We start from the raw sequence: 14,530 nt of genomic DNA, 5'->3' as shown, positions 1-14,530 counted from the left end.
TTATTCCCTACCCAACACTTTAAGTTGTGGCATGTCCCCATGACACATAATTAAAAAGAATAAGGTAAAGAAAATTTCCCTGAACATCTAGTCTGGGTCTGAGTCGAAGTTGGGATCCATTCCCCGCCTTCAAACTAACGCGCACATCCATGCAGACAGCTTCTTCTCAGCCTTTTTGGGGTACACCCCACACTTGTCTTCCTCACTCAGTGCAGCCTTCCCTTTCGAGACCTTCGCTTTCCACTCAACACTCACAACTGGTTTTTCCTTTTGTTCCACCTTTTCTACATTCATATCAAAAGTCACCATCTCTTCGCCCACTCTAAGCATGAGTTTCCTCTCATGTATATCTAGTATAGCTCTACCCGTCGCTAAGAATGGTCTTCCTAGGACGAGGGGGACCTCCTTGTTTTCCTCCATATTCACCACTATAAAATCCACATGAAATATGAACTTTTCACCCGAACTAAAACAACTTCCACTATCCCCTCGGCTATTAAGGTCGTTTGGTCTGCCAGCTGCAGAGATATTGGCACTGACCTTATCTCTCAAATCTCCTTCTCTAGTGTCCTGTAAATAGATCGAGGCATTAAGTTATTTGAGGCACCAGAATCATATAAAGACTTGTCAAAATTTATAGTTTCTAATGAGCAAGGTATAGTAAAACTCCCTGTATCTCCACACTTTTGTGGGAGTTTATTTTGCAATATAGCACTGCAACGCTATGTAAGCTTGATCACCAAGGTTTCCTCTATTTTCCTTTTCTTTGTAAGGATCTCTTTCAAGAATTTGGCATAAGCAAGCATTTGTGAGAGCACTTCTGTGAATGGTAAGTGTACATGAACCTATTTTAGCACATACAAAAATCTCTCAAATAGCTTGTCCAGCTTTTCTCTATATAGCTTTTGGGGGAAAGGTAAAACATGCATATGCTCGCTCTTCTCAGGTTCCTCCCTTCTCGATTTTTCTTCCTTCTTCTTCTTCTTCTTCTTCTTCTTCTCAGTTTTCATCGGGCCCTTCTTCTTCTTGTCATCATTACTTTTTAGCTGCTCCCCACTTTCGTTTTCAAGTATCATCTCTTTTTGGATCGGGGCGGAATCTTTCAACACTTTTCCACTTCTCAAAGTCACAGCATTCACTGTTTCTTTAGGATTTTTCTCAGTATCAGCGGTGAGCGTTCCTGGAATCCTCTCAGACAATAGTGTGGCTAGTTGCCCAACATGTCATTCCAAGTTTCGAAAACCAGTACCTATTTCTTTGATAGCTGCTCCATGTTCCCAGATAGCTGCGCTATGAGTTTCAAGCCTCTAATCAGTTTTCAGAATGAAGGCCTTCATGAGATCTTCTATGCCAGACTGAATAGGCTGTTGAGGCTGAAATTGCTGCCTCTGTTGATTTTGGAATGCTGGAGCTCCTTGTCACTAGGATATAGAGTTATTTTGTTTCCATGCACTTACGGTACCTCCAGGTGATGTCCATGAAAATCCGGGGTGCCTCTGACCCATTGCATTGAAATTATAGTTGCCCACAGCATTTACGTCCTCAGTTGAGGCTTGACACTCATGATTAGGGTGTTCTCTTCCACATATATCACAAGCTACGTGAGGCTCACTTTGTATCGAAGCTAAGGTTAGATTTTTTATTTCTTTAGCCATAGCATGAAACTGTACCTGCATAGGTGTTTTAACATCAAACTGGTGAACACCAGTTGCTCTTCTTCTTTCAGCACTCTCAGAAGGCCACTGATTTGCATCTTCAGATAACTCGTCAAGAATTGTTACTATATCCTCTGGAGTTTTCTTCATCAATGGGCCTCCAACTGCATTGCTCAATGTTCTACGTGAGGCCGGTGTCAATCCATCCCAAAAGTCCTGGAGTTGCATCCAGAGTTCAATTCCGCTATGTTGACACTTTCTAACAATCTCCTTAAACCTCTCCCATGCTTCAAAAAACAATTTCATTCTCTTTCTGGCAGAAGTTATGGATTTCTCTTCTAAACTTGCCCGTCTTAGCTGAGGAGAAATATTTATCAAGGAATTTTCTTGTCATCTCCTCCCATGTTCTAATTAATCCCGTGGGTAAGCTTCAAAGCCACTGCTTTGCATCATCTTTAAGAGAAAAGAGGAATGCCCTTAAATACACTGCATCTTGTGACACACCATTGTATTGAAAGGTGTTCATAATCTCCTCACAGTCCATTAGATGTGTGTTTGGATCTTCGTTTATATTCCTTCTGAAGACACAGCAATTCTGAAGGGTTTGAAGCAACCCTTGCTTTAACTCGAAATTATTTGTTGCAATTGGAGGTGGTCTAACACTTGATAAACCTTGAGTGTAGACCGGTCTAGCATAATCACCAAGTGGTCTCCCAGGCAAGGGTCGATGTTGATTAAGTCTGAGACCCCTCTCTTCTTCATAGATGTTCTGCGCATCTCTAATAGCTACTTCCTCAGCATCCCATGCAGCTTGTTCTCTTCGTTGGGCTGTTTCTCTCGCAGCCAAATCCACATTATCTTTACCGTTTCCAGCCATAAGTTCTTTTGTTGAGGATTACCCAACCTTTTCTGTTGTCTCGGTGAGATTTCTTTCCTACTTCAGCTGTCAAAGTTGTTTCTCAATTTCTGGCTTGTATGGTAGCACTTCCTTCGCAGAAGTTCTAGTCATGCACCACTCTGAACCTGTAACCTGCGCACAGTTAAAGAACACCAACCGTAAAAAGGGAAAACTAAAATAAAATAAAAAGAAAAATTCCTGAATTAGCACTACAAACTATTTCAAACAATATTGATTACCAATCCCCGACAACGACGCCAAAATTTGACGAGCTCAAAACATATACTTAAATTATGCTCGCTAGTCAAAGATAGTATAGTATAATATCGTATCCACAGGGATTGGAGTTAAATAATATTTTCGTAGTTTCTAGCTTGATTTCTATTCAGGAGAATCAATAAATGAGATTTATAGGATTAATAACTACAATTAACTAAGAGTCTAAAGTTATTGACTAATGACAATCAAAACAAGGAATAAGAAAAGAAAGTTAACATTTGAAGAATATAGGGTTTTGATAGGATAGGTGCAAGATAATTGTTTGGGATCTAACTCTAGATAATTCACTTCTAATGTTCAAGTGAGTCTCTCGAATTCACTTAATTATTAGTTCAAATATTCATCAAAAACTCCTCTCTCAATTAAGTTTTAACCTCACAAGATGAACCAATTTAAGCACGTGAAGATATGCAAGAATGAGCAGTGGATTGGTCTTTAGGAGAACCTCTCTCGATTATCCTCCTAACTAAGTTTAATCAATGATTCAACTAGCCTCTTTCGATTACTAAGAAGAATTAATGAACTCAACCAACAATATAATGCAAAGATATAACAAGTTATGCCTCTCTCGATTACATGAACAAGTGAATATAGATACAGCAATTAAATCATCCAAAACGCTTCAATACATAAAACAAGAGTTATAATCCACAAACAATCATCAATACACCATATCCATCAAACCCTAAAGGGAACTACTCTGTAGATATGGAGCAATTCATCACAAATAAAAGTAAAGTAGAGGAAAACATAAATTCAATCCAAACTCGTGTCTTGAGTGAGGAAGGAATGATGAAATCTTTGTGCTCGTGTTCTTCCAACTCCTCCTTAGCATCCTTAGGTCGAATATGCATCATAAGTCTGGATTTTTCGTGTCAGAGAGTTGGTTCTAATAGGCAGCAGGAATTTGGGCCGCCGCGACAGTCAACCTTTCTCAGAGTACGGATTTGTCGTGCGTTTTGACGTCCAGATATGGTCCTCGACCCCTGAACACGATCCCGGCTTAATCCCTTGGGTTTTTACTTAGACTTTAAAGCTCCAAATCATTCGAGATCTTAAGACACACAATAAGTGCAAAATACTATCAATTTAAAGCTCAAACACAAGTAGAGTGCAGTAAATTAGAGTACAATATTATAGCCTACCATCAAGCAGCGAGTCCACGTTGGTCAGGTTTCAAGTGACATGCCGACACAGCATGTTGTCCCAGTTCAGCCCGTGGTTAGAGCAACAACATATGAGGAGTAACAACTTAGACTTGCGAAGTTCAAGAAGTAGTACCCTCCTACTTTCAGTGATTTGGCTTAAGAGGATGCGCATAGGTTCCTAGGGGAGTGCTACTGTATTCTCCACACTATGGGTATTGTGGAGACGAGTGGAGTTGCTTTTACGGTGTTCCAGCTTAAGGGAGCGACATATTAGTGGCGGCGAGTGTATAAGTTTAGTCCGTCCGACACTACTTCACTTTCATGGGTTTAGTTTTCAGAGTTGTTCTTGAGATAGTTTATTCCCTAGACCCTTAGGGATGCATAGCGCATGGAGGTTAAGCAGCTGCACCAGGGCAGTATGTCAGTGTTAGAGTATGCCTCTATATTCAATGAATTTTCCAGACATGCACCTACTTTGGTTTCTACAGTTGGAGAGTGAGTCTGTAGGTTCATTTACGGGCTCAGTCATGATATCCGATTCAGCATGGCTCGAGAGTTGGAGTCGGATGTTCCATTTCATCTGGTGGTAGAGATCGCTCGCCAAGTAGAGGACATGCGGGACCAAGAGGGAGAAGTCACGTGGGGTCAAGATATAGAGGACAGGGAGGCTAAGAGGCCTTGTAGACCGGATAGACCTATTGGTTCCTATTTAAGAGGCAAGGTAAGGCATGGTAGAGGTTTTGTGGGTCAGCCAAATCAGTTTGCACTTCAAGTTTCGTATGGTATTGTAGCTAACCATTGTCTCAGGGTACCTGTACCGGACAACTTCCACAGCCACGTCAGCGGAAAGGTTACTTTGAATATGGAATTACCAGCCACATGGTGAGAGACTGTCCCAGACTCCAGACAGATGTGTAATAACGGGGTATTTAGGCTATGAGTTCTTCTTTAGTTGCTGATATCCCTGCACCGAGAGCTTGGGGTGCAGGTCAGGAGAGTAGAGGGCACCTAAGAGGGGAGGCATGACCCATTGATGTGTTTTCTATGGTAGGGCTAAGGCCGCTACACAAGATGATATTATACAATTATGGTTTCAATTTGTTATAGAGGAACATCATTCGTATCTTGTTCTGATACTGTTTATCAGGGTGAGTCCTTCTATTTTACTTTACATATAAGTGAGGTTTTTGATCTTGTACTCTGCTTATGTGCTTATCCCTTATGGGAGATTCTATAGTGGTAGCCCATATCTATCATTTTGTTTTAATTCATTATTGAGAGTTATGAAACTAGAAGTGACTTTCTGTTACCTAGTATTGTAGGTTCTGAGGCAATTTCTGAGTGATTGGTTACGATTTGTGATTTAGATGCTCTACTAGGGTGGGAGTTCAGTATGCATTGTGATTTTGTTAGCGGAAGTGAACTAGTGGAATGTTTTAGTTGGTATGATGTGCATTCTACTTGCGATTCAGAGCTGAGGATGGGATCCTCGCCTTTTCATGTGATTTGATATGTTTGATTCGGGCTACGGGCTGCGGTGGAGTTATTTGAGGATGAGATCCTTGTGATTTATTCATATGATTCAATTCTCCCTTTGTAAAATTGATTCGTAGTCTGATATTAATAGGGAGTGGTGCCTGACGGGCTTGTTTGATATGTCTCTTATGTGTTTCTCCTTACATATTCAGTCATGATCGTGTTATGCTTATTGAGTTTTAGCTTGCAAGGTGTGTGCCCGGTGGCGTTAGATGTGACTTTTTGATTCAGCTAAATAGTTACCAGGTCTTCATGTTTCTTGCATCATTGTCATTGTTGTGAAGGTTTGAAACAGGGTTCTAACGGGTATGAGGCTAATTGCCGGTACTGGATTTCATTATGGATAGCTATTATGACAAGAAATATTGTTATGGACATAGGTGTAGTGTGTTACGCCTTGTGTTTGTATCTCGTGGGTGTAGGCATAAGTTGTTGCAGCTGGTTGAGGCTGATACCGAGTGTTGACATAGGAATCGGGTCTCTTGGAAATGATTAGATGTTGAGAAATTTGATTCTAAGGTTTACTAGTATGGGTGGAAGGAATAATTTTCAGTTGCGATGGTGTCGTCAGGCCTATGTGGATTGGGGGTGACATGGGATCACTCGCGAGTATATGTATGATAAGTACATTCGATGATTTGATAACCTCGGAGTGGTACAGGACCGTGGGTGAGGGACCGCAGGTGCGTGCATGCAGAAGCGTGAAATGGTTGCAGAAGCAAAATAGGCAGGTCTGGGCAGTTTCCACAGGTGCTAAGAATATTCCGCACCAGTGTGATCGCGGAAGCGGACGAGAAAGGCGCATGAGCGAAGAGGCAGCGCAGAAGAGCAACACTGGCCGCACCTGCGTTAGCGTAGAAGCAGGGCTTTCTCTGCAGGTTCGGTGAGCGGCCTCCAGTGATTCTTTGCAAAAGTGGATGTTTTTTCGCAAATGCGACGCCACAGAAGCGGCCAATGCGTCGCAGGTGTGATCGTGCCTGGGCAGAATCATATTAGTCGAGGGTTTGGCCATTTTCTCAATATTTTGAATTGTAGACCTCAGTTTTGGGAGATGTTTAGTGGGGTTATCAAGCAAATCTTTGGGTTAAGTGTTCTTCACCCGAAATTGATTATACTTCATGATTTCGTCTCTATTTTTAGCATTAAATTAGTGTTTTGAGTTGAGGCAAAATTGGAATTTTTTAAGAAATCTTTCAAAATGTGAAATCACGATTTGAAAGATGAATTGATGTCGGAAATTGATAATTTTGGTATGGTTGAACTCATATCGGAATGGGTGTTCAGGTTTTGTAAATTTTATCAGGCTCCAAGGTGCGGGCCCGAGGTTCAACTTTTGGGTTGACTTTTAGTTCTTGTTAAAGATTGAAGCTTTATTACCCGAAATTGTTTTCTATGAGTTTAATTTATGAATTGAAGTTATTTTGACTAGATTTGAGCCGTCCGAAGGTTGTTTCACTCTAGAAGGTCATTTTAGAGTAACAGTCTAGGTTCTTTGATGTAAGTATCTTGCCTAACTTTGTGTGGGGGAACTACCCCTTAGGATTTGAGTCTTTAGTGCTAATTGTGTCATGTGAAGCCCGTGTATGCGAGGTGACGAGTAAGTGCTTGGGTTTATTTGTGGAAATTTGACCGTTTAGGGATCTTAGGTTCTTATGTTCATTAGATATGAAGTTGTTTTGTTATGTTGAGTCCCCATTTACAAAATCCATATGTGTCTTATTTGGAATTAATTGCTCCATGTTTTACCCTTATTGCCGATTAAACTCTTATGTTCCTTAACTGAAGTTGTTGCTTCTTTTATTGCCATGCTATCCTTTCCGTAATTGCTTATCCTTGATTGAAGTTATTATTATCGTTCCCATAATCTACTTATTCTTAATTGAGTTTGTGGAATCTCTTCCGTAATTGTGCAACCCCAAATTGGAGTTTTGTTTTCCCTTATCCCTGTTGACTTACCTTTAATTGTAGTCATTGATTCACGTTATCCCTCTTATCATTGAATTGTTCTTATGTGGAATCATTGCTACATATTATCTCTTCATTGTTGAGCTAATGCTATGTTGTACCATTATTTCCTGTTGTGTCTTTCCTTGTGAGCTCGTTTTTCTCCGTCCCTTTGTGTTCTGTAGTTATTGAGTTGATTTACTTGTCATATTCTTGTGTATTGTCATTGTTGCTATTGTATTCAGTATTGTGTGGTACGAGGTTTCTGCCGTGCGGTTGTTATTATGGCACGAGGTTTATGCCGTGCGGTTGTTATTGTGGCATGAGGTTTCTGACGTGCGGTTGTTATTGTGACACAAGGTTTCTGCTGTGCGGTTGTTATTGTAGCACGAGGTTTCTGCCATGCGGTCGCTATTGTGGCACGAGGTTTCTGCCGTGCGGTCATTACTGTGGCACGGGTTTTCTGCCGTGCGGTCGTTATTGTTGCACGAGGTTTCTACCGTGCGATTATCATTGTTTGCACGAGGTTTCTGCCGTGCCGTTGTGATTCATTTTACGATTTGAGACTACGAGGCGGTACCTCGGGAGGGCTCTATTGTCCTTTCCCCTTTTCTGTGCACTTGTCTTTGATTGTTGTTTTCCTTAGCATACCGCTAATTGTTTTCCTCATGTTGCTCTATTTGCTCAGTTTTATGTAGCTAATCTTGTTGTGCTTGTCGTTACGTCCACTTCATTGTTGTCTTATTTACACTGTATATTCGTGGTGATTGTTTCTTACGTTCCATTCGTTATCTCCACTCTTAATTGTGGACTTGAATTGTGGTAGAACACTTGCACAAGCATACACGTAGATGAATTACCCATATCAGTTTAAGGAGAGAAGTCCTAACGTTATTGACCATCACATGTACTCTTGTCTACTTGCCTTCTGGGTGAGAGTTGTCCTTTTGGCACGTGAGTCGTCTGTGCGGTTATGGATTGAAAATGGGGGCACAAGGTGCCAAGTGATTAGGATTCAAGAATTAGGACCCGTGAGTCGTAATTATGAGGTTCGGTACCTTATGGAAATGCTTGAACAAATCTGGTGTGAGAGCGGTTGTTTTTATTGAGTTGTTGCTAGTTTTTTTATTTAGTTTCACTGACTTAGACTGTGTTCAGTTTACTCTACAACATTATTACCTGACTGCTTCCTATTAAATATTATTGTTATTAGTGTATCATTGCATGTATTAATCTGTGTTCCTTATCCTACTTAGCTTTATATTAATATTGTTTCCTCTGTTAGTTCACCTTCACACTTGTTTAGGTTGTTTAGTCCGGTAGGTGTCTTGACTGTCCATCATTACTACTTCACCGAGGTTAGTCTTGATACTTACTGGGTACCGCTGTGGTGTACTCATACTACGCTTCTACGCTTTTTTGTTCAGATCCAGGTGCCATGGTTGTTGTTGATTATTAGCTGGCTGGTTGAGCTGTGGAGACTCAAGGTAAACCTGCCGTCGCGTTCGCAAGCCTCAGAGTCACCCTCTGATTTTGTATTTGTATTGTTTAACTTCCATTCCACAAAGTTGTATTTAGGGATTCTCCTAGTAAACTCAATAGAGCTTATGACTTGTACCACCGGTTTTGGGAATTATAGTTTGTGTAATAAGGTTTCTATTTCATATTTATCAATTATTGGGTAAATTCTTCTATTAATTTAGTAAGTGTTAGGCTTACCTAGTCTTAGAGACTAGGTGCCGCCACAACATCCTACGGGGGGGAATTTGGGTCGTGACATCAGGGGGAACTTCAATTATAACAGGTTCGGGGGGAATACAGGAAATATTGTATGGTAATCTGGTCCTAAGGGGGAACTTCAATTATAAGTTTATCATCATCAACAAGGGGGAAATTGATACGTTATATGTCTTTTTATATTTTGATGATCTAACAAATTTTATGATAAGAACCAGATCGGGAACCTGTTACACATCCTCAAGGTGCCAAAGCACAACAAATCTCAAGTTGGGCGCAAGTTCTAACAGATAGAGTCAAAGAGACGACAGAGGGAACAAATGAACATCAGTTCCCTTGCTGACTGTACTAGTCAACTCCTCACAGCTGTAAAGTCGCTGCAACTGTTCCTCTGCACACACGCAACAGTGCAAACAATGCAACATTCACTTTATGGGGAATGCCTTGTACTGGATATTTGCTTGCATCATCCAAGTGACATCACTTGGATATTATTAACGTGAAGGAAAGAAAAAAACATACAATTGAACATCTGAAAAATTGATCAAGTTTTCTCTCAAGTGTGTCGCCATCTTGCAAGTGACTTCTAGGCTTCAAGAACAAAGAACAACAGAACGAGGGACCAGTTTCCAGCTCTATTTTATCAATATATCCTTAGTTGTGTTGTACTTTTGTTAGAGTGAACTACTTGTAATTCTTACTTAGCTTAGCTAGAAGCATTATGTAGGAAACCATTTGTAAAATCATAAATCCTGTGTTTGTGTCTTGGATAGAGTTAGTCGAGTTATGAGCTTTGTAATAGAGTTAGTACAAAGGGGCTTGTAATAGAGTTATTACAAGTGAGTGAGGGATTAAGAGTTTAATTCCTCGGTTACAATAGGTTGTAATATAAAAGTTGCTCGGTTAGTGAAGTTGAAATCCTACGAGTGTAGGTCGTGGTTTTTAATCCCGTGAGCTGGGAGTTTTCCACGTAAAACTCTGTTGTATTATTTACTTATCTCTTGTTGTGTGTATTCTTTGAGAACTGATAGAGAACCAGGTTCTCTATACAGTTTGGTGGAGCCTAAGTTTCCATCAATGATTATATTTAAAATACCTGAAATATTAGGGATCATTTTCGCATTTTCCTCACTTATCTCCATATTACCATTAACTCCCTCCACTTTTTCCCAGTAATGGCCAAAACTCTACTACACCAAAATCATTATTGTACGTGTTCATAACACTTTTTGGAGTTAAACGAATTAATTTCATATTTTTCATACTGATGGAAAACATGTATAAACAGCGGGAGAAAATAGCCAGGATCACTTGCATGTAATATAGACAACACACAATCACAAATTTTAATCAAACATAAAATTGATACTTATCTCTTGAAGCGTGACCGTGATCGCGAAAAGAGCCTTCAAGTAAGAGCGAAAACCATCCAGGAGATCATCCTCTAGTTCTACAGTCTTCTGCTGTGTGAGCCGAATAATATCCGTAATTAGCAAAATTCATGAGGGTAAATTTCTCCTAGGAAAACCATGTAGTAAAAAACCCTGGCCTCCTTATGGAATAAGACCTATTTATATAGCCACATGTTTTAGGGTTTAAAATATTTTTTTAAAACTTTTGGGTCTTTCTTTTCCACCAAGAAATATAATTCCATTTAATTCCTAATATTCTAGCACAACAGTGACCGCAACATTTAATTAACGAGGCTTCCTGGGACTTAATTCGAAATATCATAATTAATATTACCATAATAAATTACGAATTATTCCACTAAAAATTCGTAAATTCATAACTGCACTCCTCAGTTCAATTTCAAAATTCTTCCATTAAACCTTATTTAACTCCCAATGTTAAGATTCAGATACTAATCAAATAAATTAAATTACTGATAATTTAATTCATTTATTATTTCTTTTAGACTTTCACTTAAGTTATTTCATGTGACGGATACAAAATCTACCTGGAAGGTTTACACATGAAACTTATAAGCTTTCATAAAGATGTATCACCAATCTCTAGACCGAGACATGGACTATATCAACTAACTATTACTTCGCCAATGTAAATAATCATTGTCTAATTTACCAGGCATATTGACCCATAAAAGAATCTCTCCTTTTAATAAATCAAAACAATAAATAATATACACAACTAATAATAATTATATCAAGATTAATAGTATAATTACGTTTAATGGCTAGAGAAGTTATTTTATTAAGTCAGTATAAAATACTTATCTCTACTTGATCCGTTCAATACATACAAAATGTACTAGCACAAGAAGTCGGAATTAAACCATTCCCATAATTGAGATAAATTATATTTAATCTTGTCCTACAATCATTTCTGATTGTTTGTCCAATTCCATCATTAGATTGTGAACATAATCTTTATACTTATAAGAACCGATTGTAACGACCCGACCGATCATTTTACTTTCTAGATCCCCCTTCTCCTATATAAGACTCCCTGTATGTGCTTTTACTATTTTATGACTTGCGGGGATGGTTAGTTTGGGATTTGGAAGGGTTCGGGTTGAAATCGGAACACTTAGTTTCTTAGTATTGGCTTTAAAGGGCTAAATTTGACTTGGGTCAACATTTCTAGTAAAGGACCTCGAAACTGGAATTTGGCAGTCCCAACAGGTTTGTATGATGATTTTGGACTTGGGCGTGTGTTCGGATCGAGTTTTGGGTGACCCGGGAGCATTTTGGCGCGTAAAAGTAAACGTTGATTTATTGAAGGTTTTAAAGTTCTTTAAATTTAGTTTGGGGTAGGTTTTGATGTTATGGAGTCCGCTTGGGATTCTGAGCACGGAAATAGTTCCGTATGGTGATTTAAGAATTGCACACAAAATTTGGTATCATTCTAAGTAGTTTAAGTATAATTCGGCACGCTTAGAGTAAGTTGGAACAATTTGAAGTTCATAAGTTAATTCTATTGGTTTTGGGTTACGATTCTTAGTTTTAATGTTATTTTTCGCTTTCCGAGGGTGCGAGCAAGTTTGTTTTATGTATTCAAACTTGTTGGTGTGTTTGTGCGAGGTCCCGGGGGCCTCGGGTGTTAATCGGATGATGTGGGGACCAAGTTTGGACATGGAGAAGCTGCTGAAGCAACAGGGCTTCTGGTGCGTTCGCACCTACGAAGGATTGGCCGCAAGTGCGGCACCGCAGAAGCGGCTCGTTGGCCTTAGGTACGCATTTGGGCTCTGTGGGCTGAATCCACAGATGCGGACATCGGGCGTGCAGATGCGCGACAATAGAAGCTGTCAATGGTCCTCAGAAGTGGGCAAGATCAGAGGCACGACTCGTACGCCGCAGGAGCGGGCTCGCAGAAACGAGCCCCTTTTTCACAGATGCGGACTTAGGCTAGCTGAGGGAGAGCCGCATCTGCGACGCACTTTTCGTAGATGCAGAGCCGCATAAGCGGCCGTTTCTCCGCAGAAGCGAAAATCGCTGGAGGCAGAAGCTTCATTTAAGTCCGGACTTAGACCATTTTGGGTTTATTTATTGCATTCCTTGGGTGCCTTTGGAGCTCTTAGAGAGAGGTTTTTCACATTGCTATTGGAGTTAAGTAATGTTTATCCAATGTAAGTTAAATATATAGATTATGGGTAGATTTTAACATGTAAAATTGTGAAACTTTTGGATTTAGATGAAAAACCTAGGTTTTGATAAAAATGGGATTTAACCACAAAATGATTATGGAAGTGGGTGAAAATTATATATTTGAGTTCGTGTGGTTATGGGTGACATTTATCTTCGAAAGTTTCTGGGATCCAGGCATGCGGGCTCGAGGGTGAATTTTAGGAATCTTTTAATTTGGGTTGGGTAATCACTCTAACAGTTAAATTATGAACTTTTGAACATGTATTGATTAATTTATATAACATTTGACTAGTTTCGGGTTGTTTGGCACCGAGTTGAGGATTTAAAGCATATTTGTGGATCGGAAGTGAGCTTGAGAACGAGGTAAATCTCTTGCCTAATCTTGTAAGAGGGAACTCATCCCCTTAGGTGTATTTTTGTTGTGAATTACTTATGTGGGGAGCTACGCATGCACTAGATGACGAGAGTCTGCGTGTAGCTATATTCCATGGGATGTCTGGATAGTCGTAGATTTACATCATGCCTTGATTATACTGTTATGTTTATTATGAATATTAATTGTCTAAAATAAAGGTAAGATTAGGGATTGTAAGGTTGAAACTCTCCAATTTAGATTTTTTATTTTTGGGAAGAATTGAGGAATATATATTATAACTCTAAGAAATACATGTTCACTCGCGTCGCAAGTACTTCCACTAGCGAGGTAAAATTCTCTACTCTCATAGGAGAGGGCCGTTCGCCTCGGCGTGTTAATAGATGCATCTATGTTTCGTGTCATTCGACCCTCGGCAGTGCACCCAGTATATTTTTGGATCGGGCCGTACGACCTCGGCATAGTAATAATACTCGTAGCCTGATTACACTTGATATTACTTTATGGATCGAGAGGTTATAAATTTATTAAATGATAGAGATTGATTCGGGGTTAATAGATGTTGGTTGGAGACGTTGAAATTTATTATTAGTTAATGGGTTATTTATTCTTTGCTTGACAATGTATCATTTTTATTATTTCCATGTCTCACACCTATTTAGAATTTATGTATTTTATTGTTGGCCCATAGTAAGTGTCGAAGTCGACCCCTCGTCACTACTTCTTCGATGTTAGACTGGATACTTACTGGGTACATGATGTTTATGTTTTCTCACTACACGTCTGCACTAGTCGTGGAGGTTCTGAGGCAGGTGCATCTGGTAATTATCCTAGTGCACACCCCTGATACTTCGCGACTTATTGGTGAGCTACATTCCGAGTTTGTTCTGCAACACCTGGACTATTATCTCTTTTGCTTTTATTTTTGTCACGACCCCAATTTCCCTCCGTAGGATGTCGTGATGGAACTTAGTCTCTAAGACTAGGTAAGCCTAATAAATTGCAGAAAAACTAAATATAAAACTGAACTCAAATCTCAACACATGATATATACATAGAAACTGCGATTCAAATAATTACAACTCCCAAAACCTGGTAGAAATAAGTCACAAGCTTCTAAAAGAAAATACTAAGTGTCTCTATACATCAGAGTCTGAAGAGAATAAGGAAACAAACATAATAAGGATAGAGGGGGACTCCGAGGTCTGCGAATGCTGGCAAATATACCTTGAAGTCTCCACGTACGGTCCAACTCACTGGTATCTGGCCTAGTAGGAAGAACCTGGATCTGCACAAAACGATGTGCATAAGTGTAGTATGAGTACACTACAACGGTACCCAGTAAGTTTCAA

At 39.7% G+C, this 14,530-nt stretch overlaps 1 non-coding gene across 1 annotated transcript; it reads left to right on the top strand.

The window, feature by feature from the left end:
* Positions 1-1,893: 1,893 nt before the first annotated feature.
* Positions 1,894-2,001, top strand: LOC117276971 (small nucleolar RNA R71). The gene has a single exon (XR_004507232.1). It is a non-coding gene; the product is annotated as a small nucleolar RNA R71 (small nucleolar RNA).
* Positions 2,002-14,530: the final 12,529 nt, after the last annotated feature.

Source organism: Nicotiana tomentosiformis, chromosome 2 (genome assembly GCF_000390325.3).
Source record: "Nicotiana tomentosiformis chromosome 2, ASM39032v3, whole genome shotgun sequence".
In the NCBI taxonomy this organism is placed as follows: domain Eukaryota; kingdom Viridiplantae; phylum Streptophyta; class Magnoliopsida; order Solanales; family Solanaceae; genus Nicotiana; species Nicotiana tomentosiformis.
Note: the sequence above shows the minus strand (reverse complement) of the source record. Positions and strands in the feature narration are given on the sequence as shown.